The sequence below is a fragment of the Melospiza melodia genome, chromosome 5, assembly GCF_035770615.1.
Source record: "Melospiza melodia melodia isolate bMelMel2 chromosome 5, bMelMel2.pri, whole genome shotgun sequence".
Classification (NCBI taxonomy): Eukaryota; Metazoa; Chordata; class Aves; order Passeriformes; family Passerellidae; genus Melospiza; species Melospiza melodia.
Genome location: NC_086198.1, coordinates 20,433,751 through 20,448,855, shown reverse-complemented (window position 1 = coordinate 20,448,855; position 15,105 = coordinate 20,433,751). Strand labels below are relative to the sequence as shown.

The following is a 15,105-nucleotide window of genomic DNA, read 5'->3' as shown; positions in this document are numbered from 1 at the left end:
ATTCATCACCTAACCAGAAACTCTGCTAAATAGATCCATTTTTAATTTCTGTTTTGCTGATTTTATTTCTTTCACTTGAGAAAAATGTTCTTGTCCTTCTGTGTGAGTGCATACATATTATTTATTTATCATCCTATGAATATCAATTTGATTCTTGTCCATAATTAAACTCTGCTGCTCTATATCAAATACACCCTGTGTCCCATCACTTCAGATATCTGTCACTGCCCTGCCAAGGCTGTGTTAGCAGCAGTCCTGAAAAAAAGGATGCTCCTTTTCGGTTCACTGCTTGGGCCCACTGCATCTCCTGCTACAGCTGGATTTTCCCTCCCAGGCTCCTAACATGCCTTCCTCCCTTGATTTTCTAATAACTACAGATAGACGGGTATTTCAAGAAAGATTTGCACTTGAAAGTTTGCAAACTCTGTCTTCTTTCCAGAAATCTTGAAGAGGGGGAGCCCACAGCCCAGGTCTGAAAAGGTAGGGGATAATATTTGTATCACCCAGAAAACATCATCAGGCAACTGACTAAACACTGATATGGGAGGCCTGATAGCAAAATTGGTAGCCTTGCCTGAATAAATATCTTATCAGAGGGATTAGTTGGTTTCATTAATGTTAAAAACTACTAAAGGGGAAAAGTTGGAGGGGGAGCTCATTAGTGCAATACGAATGTTTTAGAGAAAGGAAACCGAGAAAAAAGAGAAGGGAAGAACTTTCTTTGTCCCAGTACATTTGCAGCAGCAGCAGGAATCTGAGTGGGAAATGTGGTTTTGCTTTTTTTGGGTGTTCTATGGGGCTGTGTGCTGATCCTGTTCTGTTAGTATGGCCAGCCAAAGCAAAGGGCTGTAGCAGCTCTTTGTGCAGGTCCTCACCTCATCAGATAGGAACCTGTTCATCCCCTCCTCATCAGTGTTGATTTACAAGCTCTTGCCCATATGTTATTCCTCAAAAGGAAAAGCACAGAATAAAATGGTTTTGGCAGAATTTTGTGCTTGTGCTATGACATATGATTAGAGTGGGTAAGCAGAAAAGCAAAGCAACAGCACCTGTTTATTGTGAGTGAGCGGTCCTCTCCAACTTTTCTATTTATGTCCCAGCATACAACATGGCAGCCCACATGGATTAGAAATTAAACTGTAAGTGAGCCTTTTCCATTTCCTGCCTAAGTAAGGATTAGCATATTTTAAAACGTGCTCAGGGGGTTTGCACTTTCTGTAATGAAACCTGTTCAAACAGATAATTGATATGCAGCCACTAAATAAACACTAAATAAACATCAGACTGGAGGAACAATGTTCTCTCTTTTTCTTTATTTTTTTTGGTAATAAATTATTCTGCTCCTTCCTGTAAACATTTCCTACCAGTGACAGTTTCTATTGCAGAGGGCAGGCACTACAACAAAGCTGAAGCAGGTAAAAGAGCAGAACAAGTACCTGAGCCTAAGTAAGAAATACTGAAATCCCCAAGAGCATGGCAGAGAGGAAAAGGCGGTCCGAGCAGCCCCTCCTACCCTTTTATAGCACTAAAAAATGCCCCAGCCTTTGTTCTTCATGCCACAGCATGGAGGAAAAGTGCTTCTGTCTCTTTGTCAGAGGCAGCTCCAGACCAAATGCATTATCAACACATTTTCCACTCAGGTTCCTCCTTCTGCCCCAAATGTGCTGGGGCAAGGAAAGTTCCTCCTTTCTCTTTTTTCTTAGTTTTCTTTTTTTCTTTCTCTAAAAGACTCTAAATAAGTCACCCTTCCAACTTTTCCCCTTCAGAACTTTCTAACAGTCAAGGAAACAAACTTGTTTAGAGAAACTCAAGCCAAGAACGCCTCTCTAAGTGGGTTTTGTAACTCTTATGCTTCCAGTTGGATTAACCCCCTTCAACTGAACAACTTTTTCAGCTCTGCAGCTCGCCAGACCCCAATACCCCTCCTGCAAATGTCGGGCTAACACAGGCTCACCCAAACAACGCAGCAGCAATTACCTAAATAACAGTTTCTACCAAATAACTCAGGTTGAACCTAATGAGTTTCTGAGTGCTTGAACAAACATGATCTATCACAAGGGGAATGGGCTGCCTAGTAGAGAACCATGTCCTCTGCTTGGCCCAACTCCAGGGGTAATTAATCTGTCATCTTTTGTTACATTGCTACCAAGCATATAAATATATCCTGAGTACCACATCTAACAGAACAGTGACACTGCATTGACAGAAGACTTGGCCTGATGGTCTCCAAATATCTGTTTTGATTCAAGGTGCTTCAACCACCAATCAAAATGGGATGTCCAGGCAAGATTAGTTTGAACACAGCAATGAAGCATGTGTTCTTCAGGGGGTTTTTTAGATGACAATGTACAGAAACAGATGAATTATACTCTGCCTGTAGTTTAGAGTAGAAATAGAAACATTACACCCTCAGTTTAAATATAACTACTTATAATAGCTCCTTTAATAAAAATGAAAAAACTCCAAAATTAAAACCAGGCATCTCTGAAGTCCATCAAAACAGATGAAAAGCATGAACCTTCCTGGGAAAGTCCTAATTTCCCCCTCAGACTGAACCTGAATGCAGCATGACCAGCAAACAAGGCAAGAGCTTTTCAGAGCAGGGAAAAGAGTGGCTGTATGTGGAAGCACCAGCCCAGATCATGAATTTGCAGAAGTCAGCCTGGTTAGAGTCAGCACATGCCAGCTGACAGTTATGGCAGGTGTAAAAGCACATACTGCTTTTCAAAATGCAAAGAAGGGCTTAATGTAATTTGTGGGGGAGATTTTTTTTTGTTTTCAATCAGAAAGCATCTGCCATTCTGTCACCAGCACTAATAGCTCTAACTGCCACAGTCATACCATTTAAATGTGTGGCTGTGCTACCTTCATCCCCAGCCTAATGGCATGGGAACCAAAAAACAAGTCTTTCTCTCTGGAGTTCCTGTGCACAATGAACACTGCGTACCCTGCATCCAGCAAGGCACATGTGGGAGCAAAGCAATTACCACTGGCACTGGTGAAGCAGCTTCAGGCCTGTACTTTCACACGCCACTGGCCAAGGAGGCAGCTGCAAACTCACTGGGCCGAAGAGAAGCTGAGCTACAAGAAACCCAAGTGCGGTGCTTTAGGGATGTGTTCCGCACAAGCTGTAACCATGGTGGTCTGCAAGGAGCCCCCACGCCCTCCTGCAGCACAAGTGAGCACGTGGCAGGCTCACCTCTGCACCAAGCATTCACTTAACAATGCTTGCACTCTTTTCCCCCTACTCAAAAAGCCAAACAATTTTCAAAGTAAAGCGGGGTTACATCTTGAAACTCATGGCAGGTACTTCTGCTAGGACTGGCAACAAAATCCTTATCCTTAATAAGAATATTTTCTGGTTTAGTATAAATCCACACAGCTGTGCTTACCAGGCTTATAGCACTCAGGGCAAAATAAGGACCAGCCACCGATGCACAGCAGCAGTGCTTTGTCCCTTCCTGCTCCAGTCAGAGTTCTGAAAAATGAACTCTTTGTTTTTAACCCAAGGTCAAGTGAGTGTTTAAACAAGGAGATAATTTTTATTTCATACTTCCAACCACTTTCCAATTTTCCTCTTTGGAGAGTATACAGCAGGCACCTGTAGGATTTAGTTAAAAGCAGCAGCTGTGCAGAAGGGGTTAATCCAAGACACAGAAGTTAAAGCCCTGGCTTGCTGACAGATCACACAGAGGCCATTTGGTATGCCGTGCTTTCAATGGTTACTTAAAGGAAATTACATATAATTAATTCGCAATAGCTACCTTGCCTTATTCTAATTAAATGTCTGAACACTTATTTTAAGATAAGCTTTTCTAGAAATTAACACAAGTTCAGGGCAATTTTTTTAGAAGGCAGCAATACCATGTTTATTACTTACGTAAATTTCCTTAATTATACCCTAACTAGGTTATCTTCTTTATTGCATTTCAATCCTTCTAAGAGTCAGTAGCTCTTTAATTAAGTTGAAAGAGTAAGAGGTGTCTTGTTAATTTTAAATTAAATAGATTTGAATAGGCAATAGTTTGCAAATGGGAGATGCACTTTTTAGTGCATATAGAGGAGTCACTGGAAGGCTTCAGTGTAGCTTTTGCTTTCTTTAGTAGGCAAAAAGGGAAACATCCAAACCCTCCTAACCTTTGCTCCAGAGAACTTCCAGCTTACTTCTCAAACAAGTTCTCAATGAAAATTTTAAGAAATAATAAAAACAAAAAATCCCCCCTATCAATGCAGAACTGTGATGATGCTGTGAGCAGGGCAAGCTCAACTTTGAAATTAAGTCATTAATTTTCTTTCTGCAGGAGATTTGCAGGTACCCATCACACAGACTGCTATGGGTTACCGGGCACTGGTAGAACAAACCGTGGGCAAAAGTTCATCTATTTGTGCACGACTTCTTGTGCCTTAAAAAGATGTCAGGGATGCTCTGAATTATAGATGCACATTCTCACATGCTTGTATGATATTGTTGGCATTAGTTCCAAGACCAATGAATCAAACACATTTCCATACCTAGAAATAAATTATCGTTAAAAGCTATTACTGCTAATCATTACTGCTAACGTCCCAATATTGCCAGAAAGACAAGCAGAACTGTTATTCTCCACTAGGGCAGAGTGTAAACTGTGTATGTTTTTTTTTTTTCCAATTTGGAAGTCAAATTGATCATCTCTGCCATTAGGAGTTATGGCTCATGGAATTTTATCACTCCTATAATGTGCTGTGAAAATGCAATAAGGGAATAAAACAGAACAGCAACTTACAGTAATTTGTTATGAAACACACCAATATTGAATGTGTCTAGAGTCTATTGATAAACAGATTTATTGTAACAACCAGTGGATATTATGATCACCCTAGTGTTAATCTTTGTATGACCAATTTTCCTCATGGTATGTTGGGGAGCCAGATGCCCATTAATTTAAATGGGAAGTGAAGGCAGACCTGTGACCAGTGTAAATCAGATACCTCCTCAAATCACCAGACCTACAGCAACTTATCCACATTCACACACATCCCTTGGAATCTCTTCTGCCACTTCATATCTCAGTGCAATGCAGCAAGAGGGAAGCACCAGCATGAATTGGAAACATCTTAGACTTTGACTGAACGGCATTAAAATTAATGAACACACACGTTAAAATCTCACAGTTTAAGATATTCCTAAATGTGCTCACTTGACTTAAAGAAACACTATGCTTAAGGGGGATAAATCAGCTTAAGAGAGGTAATCCTATTTTTGCACGTCTAGATAAAAACGAACCCACGGCTCAGGAAGCCCAGAGAGCACACACAGTCATGCCTGTGAAGGGCTCATATTCCCTCTCAAGGGAGACATAGCCAAGCAGAAGTAGTCAAGAGAAGACAAACACTGTGCAGAAACACATTCCTCAGCACTTACAGCATAAGGGATTTTTCCCCTTGGACACTCATGGAGATGGGGGTGGGGAGAAGCAAAAGTCAGTGTTTTACGAATTATTTTCCAATAATTGCCTTTTCCCTAGCTCACCATCAGCTACTAGTGAACAATTAGCTTGCATTCCCTTGGGCTACTCTTTGTAGAGATTTTTTTAGTTCATTCATAAGCCTTTTTAAATTGAAAACTCAAGTTTCCTCCATAGTATTGCAAGGAGAAGGGATGACTTTTTAGCATTCATAGTGATACAAAAAGATGGGCTTCTTGTGGTAGCAGACCAACAAGAGCCCAACAATCTAGATGCCAGATCTTAATACAGCAGGGAATGTAGCATCAGTCCTGTGGAGCAAGGGAGCTATTAATAGTTCGCAGACACTTGTGCGGCATCTAATGATAAAATCTTCAAGTTGGGAAGCAGCAATACCTGGGACCATTGATAACAAAAGATCCACATGAAATGACATGTGCCATCCACACGATGATGCCATCAACTCTAATGAAAATTGAGACACTTTTCTGGGACTTCTGGAGGGATAATGCTCACAGCTCTGTGCACACTTGTCTCTCTCATCCCAAGCCTCCCCAAAACCCAAAGGTACTCCCATGGCTGGCAGAGGAATGCTGTAAGAGGTCTCAGTCAGTGCTTATGGATCTGTTCCACCACAATCCAGCCTGGACAATATTTTCCACATCTCCATAAAAAGCAATTTTGCATTCTCTAGCCTTGTTTTTGTTTTGTTTTGTTTTTTTTTTTTCCAGCTACAGTGTTTGAGCTCTTATTCAAGGAGTATTGTGAAAAGGAAAAAGATGACAGCTCTGTTAGACATGTGATTTTCAGGCTGACAGTTTCCCTTTCATTTTAAGGAGCTGAAAAACATTTCAGTGTCAGACAGATTGAGTTTTAACAACATGATAAACAGGCCCATTTGTTGATCTCAGGTCCTTGCTATCCATCTTCAATTAACATGGTAAAAAGGTGGCTTGCATCCAGTGTCAGACATTTGTATAAGCAGCACATGCCCTTGCAGTTGGAATCAATGTTTGCCATTGATATATCAGGCAGGATAATTTATAGTATGGCACTTGCCTCACATAATCAGAAGAAATCAGGTACCTTTTGAAAATATCTCTCTCTTTCAAAATCCAAAAGTCTCTCTAAGATTTATAGTGGGTAAAGTAATCATGATATTATAAGAGCACAACAAAAAATGTGTGATGTTTCACCGTGAAAAAGTGCAGCTGATTTTGGAGCCAGCATAGAGCATACAGTGATTTTACTAATGCAGATATGCCAAGGCCATTTCTGTCCAGGGCCTCTTCATGACAGGCAGTCTGATTTAATTTCTTTCCATTTTCCTAATAAAATTAGGATTGGCTAGTCCTGATTTAAAATCTCCTCACAACATGTCGGTTTTTACATAACAAGAAAAGGCAGACTGAAAAACCAAGTCCATTTCAGAAGAAGGAAAGAAGATAGCTATGGCTGGGAAGATTTCAGGTTCAGCACAGTGCAGAAGCCTATGCAGAAGTTACTTGGGTAGCTGTGTGCAAACCAGACAACCAATACCAAAAGAATGCAATACCATAGAGATTGACATGGCAGATAGTTTCTTTTGATTTCAGCTATTGAAACAGCTGTCTTATCAAATGGGAAAGTGTTTCTTACCCCAGTGAGATGTTTAATGAGATGAAGTGTGGCTGGTGGGAGCTGAGCCCCCATAACTGTCCAGCCCTTTAGCTCTACTGCACATTGAACACATTGCTCAACAGAGGACGTTTTCTCAGCCTTGTGTGACCTCCATATAGACCAAAACAGCAAGGAGAAAAATTAAGCTATTTTCTCATTGGAAAGATGAGAAAATTGTAATGGAACTATTGACGCTGAGATAATAATGGCAACTTACATGATATTGAAGATTAAGGTGCATATTTTATAGTTAAAACTAAAAATGGACAGACTTTCCTGATGGAGTCAGCAAACCCTGACATCTTATTTATTTTAAAAGACCTGAGGGCTGCTCAGATAATTGGAAAGAATGCAATAATCTACTAACATCTAGCAGCACAGGAGTGACAAATGCATAGTCTAAATTCAGATTTTTTGGAAATAGTAGCTGCAGTTTCTCCCTCTCTGGGCACAGACAATATAGGAAGGGTTTATAGTTAGTAAAATCTGTCCTCCTGTACAGTAGTGGTGACTTAACAGACATTTTAAAATAAAAATCAGATCCAAATAGTGTTTGGCAAATTCACTTGCCAACTGTCTTATACAGTAAATCGAGTCATCTGAATATTCAAATACCCTTTTTCAATGTATGCAGAAAATAAAATATCAGACCAAAATGTTTTGAGCAGAAACCAAGAGATGCTCATTAAACCAGCACTCCCAGTCAGCAGTGTGCAAGCTCATGTCTGCTCTCCTGAATCCCATTTAACTCCAGCCCACCAAACTGAGCCATCCCAGGATCCCCAAGGGTGACATCCCCCATGATCAGGGGTCACCCATCTCCTTCCCATGTACCACCTGCACTGCACAAGCAGCTCTTGGAGCTGGTGTGTGTGCCAGGGCTGAGCTGAGCCATGCTTGGGCAGGGAGCCAGGTCATTTCCTGGTGGCACCACCAGCAGCACCCAGCAAGCTCCTTGGCTCCAGTTTACTCAGCTCAGCTCAGAGGGCCATGACCCGTGGAGCCCAGATAAACCCATTGCACAGCCCCACAGAGACTTGAACCCTCCCATGCTCAAATGAAGAGATTACTGTAGGAACAGGGAACAGTCCCAGGCTCCATTTAACCCTGCAACCTGTCTCCTGAGCAAATACCCAGAAAATACCAAGAACAGGATAGATATCAGAAGGGGAACATATCAGAACCTTGTGAAAATTCCTCTGTTCCTCTGTTTTTAACCAAAGTGATCTCCTGAACCAGTTCATGTTTCTGGCTGTGCAGTGGCCCCCAAGAGCTCTCTTACCTAAACACTTGGACTCCTCTGTACAGATTCAAGAATGCCAGTACTGAGCAGACAGGTTGAAGCAAACCTTGGCTTCAGCAGAGCTGAGCACAGACTCATACTGGCTGAGACCCATGTGGATACACAGCAAAAACACAAAGCACAGAAATGGCACAAATGGGAAGTCTGCAGGCTGGTTTCCTTGCATCATTACAAGCTGCCTCATCTTCAGAATGTGGGGTAATTTAGATCACAATAAAACATAAATAGAAGTATTAACCCTATTCAAAGCAGCACACTGTCAATAGCATCAAAACCAATACTAAAACAACCAGTTCAAGCTATAGGAAAATTACAAAATTTGATTTCTTTTCATATTTAACTAATAAAGACTTGCTACATACATAGAAGTAAAACCAAAGGAATATAAGCTCAGCACAATGAAGAAATGCTCCTTCCAGTCTACCACTGAACCTCTCTCCAACCAGTTCCTCACTATCCTGGCTTTCCACTGCAATAGCTTGTGCAAACAATACTCAATTGCTTTTCCTTCCCCCTTTTAGTCTTTGTCTGAACTTATCCTTCCATCAGAAGCTATTAATAAAAAATGTACTAGGGAAAATCTTGTTTCTACCATATCTTCCATATTTAACATACCTCTGCAGAACACTTAATCTGAACTGTGGTATCAAGTCACACTGCACCACCATGTAACAGATTCTTACCAATTTCCTGATTAAAACAAACAACAAACTGTATATCATGCAGACAGGACAAACTCTTCAAAGTCACGTTGGCTGATAGCATGCATCTAATTCCTAATTTCTCTTGTCCCAGTGGTTTGGTCTAACATTCAAAAGTGCAGGTTATCATCTTACTCTCACTGAGTTTAGTATCAGCCCTTAGAGTGTTGAAGTTAGTTTTGGATAACTCTGTTTTTAAATTAGAAACTAAACAATACCTGGTATTTCTTCTGTGCAGAAGGGAGATCTTTAAAGCCATTGGTGGCTTTAATTATCTTGAAATAATTAGTCAAAACTCCTTTTTCCAAATATTCTACCTTTCAGGAAACTCAGAATTTTAGCTTTATGGAAACATACCATGCAGAAATTATTTCATAGTCATCACCAATCCTACTTTAGATACATAAATTCCTTTCTTACTGCTTCAATTCTCTGTCTGTCACGACTGAAATTGGGCTCTGTAGCAGTGGCTGGGAAAGGTCTCTAAAACATCCAGGGAGCAGCAAACTGCTCTTTCACATGTCTTCTCACTCAGTACACCTACCACTAAGTCCAGGCTTGTGCTGAGACAGCCTGCTGCTGTCTCCCATTTCTTACGTGGTAGAAAGCATCTTTCATGCTGTGTAGAAAGCAGCCTGGCTATGATGAGTGATGTGTCTGAAACTTCCCAGCCAAGCTGGTTCCCTGCAAGTCCCTCCTGTTGGAGAAGTCATGGGAGCTGACACTCATGAGACAGCTTGCAGAGCAATTGGGGATGTCTGGGTTCAGGTCAAGGCAAGAAGAACAAGTTGGAGACAGAAAGGGAGGCTGAACTGGTGCCACAAAGCAAAAGTGCTTATTATCTTACGAAATTGGGGTATTCACAGCCAGCCTTTGTAACAGCACCAAGGCTCACTCAAACTGTCTCTCCTCCTGAAATTTACTACCCACAAGCCAGGAATAGGCCAAGAACCCCATTGCCCTGGATGACTGTGTCGCCTCAAGTGAGGAGGAGGCACATCACGAAGGAGGCACAAAGCTGTTGTTGTTTTGTTTGGGTTCTCCATGCTAAATACAAAGAGGACTCAAACAAAACAGATCTGTAGGTTCTTTTCTTTGACTGCTACACAAAACTGCCACGTAAGGAAAATCAGTGCAACGCCTCCCTTTCCAAACCATCATCCCCTCTATGCAGAGATTGTAATAATATAATTTATTACTGCTCAGCTCCATCTCCCAAGCCCACCTACCATCTGGTTGCAGGGGCTGCACTGGTGGCATCAGTGGTGCCAAGTTACAGCTTTGTGACCAGCAAGGGAAGGGCGCTCGTGAACCCCCTGGCTCCTGTCCCGCCCGCTCACAGCCAGCTCTGCATTTTCTGTCTGGGCACCGGTGCTATGGTGGAAGCCAGCATTTCCCAAGGACAGGGACACCTGTTTCTCCTCTTCTGGAGAGAAGTCCCTTCTATGCTCTGTCCCCACAGTGACAGCACAGGGTGTGTTCTGTTTTGCATGACACAACACAAGAAAGCAGCATCTATGTGAGCAAGGAGATATAGGGAGCAGCAGAAACTGTGTTAAAATGTACAACTCTCTAAGTTTGAGACCAAAATGTTTCAATTATATGTCTAGCACTGGGATTTAAATCAGATTTAAGCAAAACAAAAGCAAAGAAAAAAAACCAAGCAAACAAATTAAGGCAAACTGACCATGCAAAAGAAATTTACTCTCAGGCCTGCATTTAGCAATTTTACAGATATTATTGTTGGAGAGCTTAGACCCTTCAGCACAGCACACAGAATAAATATGCACTTGATAAAATCTAAAAGGCATCAATAAAACTTCATTACCAGTACTTAAACACTAACAGGAGATTGAGTAACACAAAGTTGAGGAATAAAGTGGTACTCAGGAATGAACTCTTAATTTTAGCTCTGTCATGGGCAGAAGATGTCACACAACAATTTTCCCATCTTCCTCTAAAACTTGTACAGACCTAGACTGATTATTTTCAAAGTAATAAGTTGTCTCAAATTTGAAGTCCATAAAGATCTACCATATCTTCTGGGAAACTGTCATAATAATTAAACTCGTGGTTTATTTTGGGGGTGGGGCAAGGGGGTTGTTGGATTTTGTTGGTTTTGGGTTTGTTTTTTTTTAAAAAAAGTATATCTTGTTTTGAGGATGGATTTTTCCAGTTTCAGCTTCCAGCTCCTGGCTCCTGTTATATGGTTCCTCGCTATCAAAAATGTCTCATACAGGGTAGCTTTCCCTCTAGTGAAGTGTATATAAAGTAGGTACAGTACAGTATCATGCTGCCTTTTACTTTTCTTTTACTGGTTTAAATTCCCAGCCCTCCCAGAGCACCTCACCCAGAGGATTCATGACGAGCCCTACTGACTTTTGCAAAGAATGAGACTTTTCAGTAAAGATTACTGGATACCAGCTCCCTCCTTGTCCACCAGGAAAGATGCCCTGTTCCAGAGTCTTGTATCCATCCATTCACTAGATAACATATCATCTGGACAAGGATCTGGGCCAATGTCCTGGGCCACCATGAGCTACAGGAGACATGGCCTGGGGACAGGGATAAAACAGAGAGAAACAAAACCTGGCAGTGTAGCAAAGAGGAGAGGCAGATCAAATCCAGGACAGCCTGGGTTTTAGCACAAGCAGACAGTCTGAACTCTGTGTGCTTCAAACACAGGGCTGGTGACTGCTCTGGGATGTAATGAGGGTCACACAATTTCATCTCATCTGATGTTTAGGCAGCATCTTTGCACAGAACACTCTGTGCAAACACAGAACATTACAGTAAAAAAAGTTGTTTTGACAAATCAGTATTTTGCAGAGGAAAAATACAACCATTCTGAAAAGTTTCCCAAACAGCTTTTATCTAAGCATAGATAGCAAAAGCCAGCTGATAAAAAAGTTTTGGTCTGTTTTTTTTTGTTGTTGTTGTACAACCATGTCTGGCCACAAAATGCCTTTATGGATATTAGCACAAAATCAACACTTGCCAAAGCAAAAATATTCTACTATTTTTGAGGGCAGAAAATTTTAAAAAATCCTAAAATTATTTACTGCCAAAATAATGCTAATTCTAGGGCCATCTAAGAGGCATGGTTGATCAGCTGATGGACGAGATGCAATGTAGTTTTCCAATTATAATCCTTTCTACTATATCTCAAATTCACCTTCTGATGCTTTCTTATTTTTCATGCCCCTTGTGGAATAGGCAGGCCATTAACCAAGACACACTTGAATTTTGCTGCTTCCCAGCTAGTAATTTTCTGTGGGATGGATTTTCAAAACCTTCTCCGCATTGGAAGCCTATTATAATTTTTGGACATGACTTAGCACCACTGGAGTTTGGTTCCTCACAGAACAAGTCAGAAAGGCAGTGATCATTTAAAGATGGTCACAGAGGCCAAACTCAATTTGCAAAAGCAGGGAAGATAATTAAGTCACATTAATTTTTACTGATGTATGTTAATTTATGGAGATTTTAAATCATCAATCTGAAAAAGAAAAGGGATAAAGGGATACAAAATTAAAGTACAAGCTCTACTACAGATAAATCAAGGTACAGAACTGGAAGTCATGGTTACTGAGCTAGGTTCTCACTTCTGACCCATGCAGGTGACTATTGCAAAATACTTTCTACACTCCATTTCTGAGCACTATCCATAAATGTTTTCTCCCAGTACCTCTCCCTCAGAGAAAGCCCTCAGAGCAGGAATCACCTTAATGTGTTTATACAGCACTGAGTACAACAGTGCTCTGCCCTCTCAAAACCACAGCAGAACAAACAGTGGTAAAAAATCCAAGGAGGTGCCCAGCAGCTCCTCCCCTGAGCATCCACAAACACAAAGGAAAAGATCCTAGGACTGTTTCCAAAATCATAATTTCCAGCACAGAGTACTCCTTAAGGACAGGAAATACCTGGGGGTAGAAGTTTGTGTCCCTCTGAGCCTTGCCAACCTGGCTGCAAGGGGTTCACACTTGCCCAGGGTGAAACACAACTCTTGGGCAGCTGCAACGCAGGGCTGGCCTGGGGACAGCCTGGCTGTCACTCCTGAGGCTGTGCTTGCCCAGATGTGGAATAGTTCAGAGACTCCTTGGTTTCTGGCAGGGCAGGCACTGGTTTTTTTCTGCCCCAGGAACGGATACTCTACACACCTATTCTGGCGAATCTATGTCCTTTCAGTCCCAAAAAATGAGAACATTCTGAAGTAACTGGTCCTCACCTGAGGACTTCAAAAGAGCAAGGAAGATATCCTCAAGTGGTAGTAGATACAGAGGGGAGGGATTTTTTTTTTCTTCTGAGCTCAGGGAGTGTAAATCCACTTCCTTGACCTCTTTTGGCTCTATCTCCTGTGCCACTATGGGCTTGCTCTCTACTTTCACTGCCTTTTTATTTTTTTAACAAATCTCATGAGAGCACTAAGCTGATAGAAAGGATTTTTATTAAATCTGGCAACTCACAGAAGTGTCACAGAGTGAAAAATACCAATCTGCTGAGCATGGAAGTGAGGAAAAGTGTGAGTTGGAGGCAATTACAAAATATTAATTTGACAGCAAAGGCACAACTTTTGAAGGAAAGAACAGTATAAGGTAGACAAACAGAAAAAGGTGGAAAAGTATAGCATGAACTAATCAAAGAGAGATCATATGAGACTTAGCTGGTATCTTCCTCTAAAAAGATAACTCATTTTCTAGATAAAGGGTGCACAAGGATAGAGACTATTCAAACTTCAAATAAAGCATTGGTTATAATATCACAGGGGAAATACTCAAAATTGAGTAAATGCGGATTATCAGAGGGACTTAAAGGAGTTATGAAACCAATGAAGAGGTAACAGATTGCACTGGGGAAGGGTGAACCAGTCTGGAAGGTAAAAATTGGCCAGGGGAATATTTTCTTTATTATTTAAATTAATAGCCTCTGACTTCTGAAGCGTACCAATGTGATTTGCTGATGATAAGATGTTGGAATGAACTGCCATCCCATGGCTAAGCTGGCACATTTTGCAGCCAAAATTATCCGGAAAAAGGCCCGGGGGATGGAGCTGAGCAGGTTTCTGGGCAGTAATTTGGGATCACTGGCGATAACACCTTCAATGATTTCACTGTGTGAAATGACGGCAGAAAAAGCCTCGGGAGGACAGGCAGTTCGTAAAATGATTTCAAATAATCAGTCTGAAGGTGCTGTTAGAAAGCCAAACCTGCAGAGGTGACAGTGAATGAAGGACAGGACTCCCATGGGATGGGCACAGTCTAGGAAGCAGGAGGGAGCTCACGTGCCACTGCAATCTCTTGTGGCCAAGACAGAAAAACATATGAACTAGAGCTATTAAACAAGGCTAGTGGCCAACCCAGTTGAGGACAAGAAACTAAAATAACTTGCCATGTTTTGCATTGCAAAACAAAAGCTGAGAAGGCACAAAGCTTTTCCTCCCTCATCAGAAATATCCAAAGGGGGTAACTTAAACCAGTGCTAACATAAGCATGGCTAGATCTGTCTCTACTGTAAATAAATTTAGTCTGAAAGCGCAATAGTTACAAACAGGAGAGGTAGCAGACCCTTGCAGTAGGAATAAATGGGGACGGAATATATGCTGCTTGGGAAAACAAGGAATTTATCTTCTTTTCCCTATTGCAGCACCTCATTTTCTTTAAAATATTGGAACCATCAGCACTGCTTCAGATAACTGAAATACAGTGAAATTGTGACCTGATTTTCTCCAAACTTTTTTAAAAGCAGAAATGATTGCCATTTTATAACTTATGCTCTTCAAGACAGAGAAATATTTTTTCTTGTATTTAAACTTGGGTATTTAAGCCTAGAAACAAAATGTATCAGTCGGAAGACACTCCCTCATGCTACTATAACTACCTTGACACAATTATGGCTGAGGCAACCTGCGCTAGAAATGAATTACACAACCATTCCAAGATAAAGAACACACTGCTAATGGGGGAAGACACACAAAAACATCAGTCCATTGATGCTCTGT

General features: G+C 41.2%; 1 protein-coding gene across 1 annotated transcript in view; it reads left to right on the top strand.

Annotated features, from left to right (window-relative positions):
- LOC134418953 (uncharacterized) overlaps positions 1–15,105 on the top strand; it is a 231,257-nt gene that overhangs the window by 189,568 nt on the left and 26,584 nt on the right. The window lies entirely within an intron of this gene.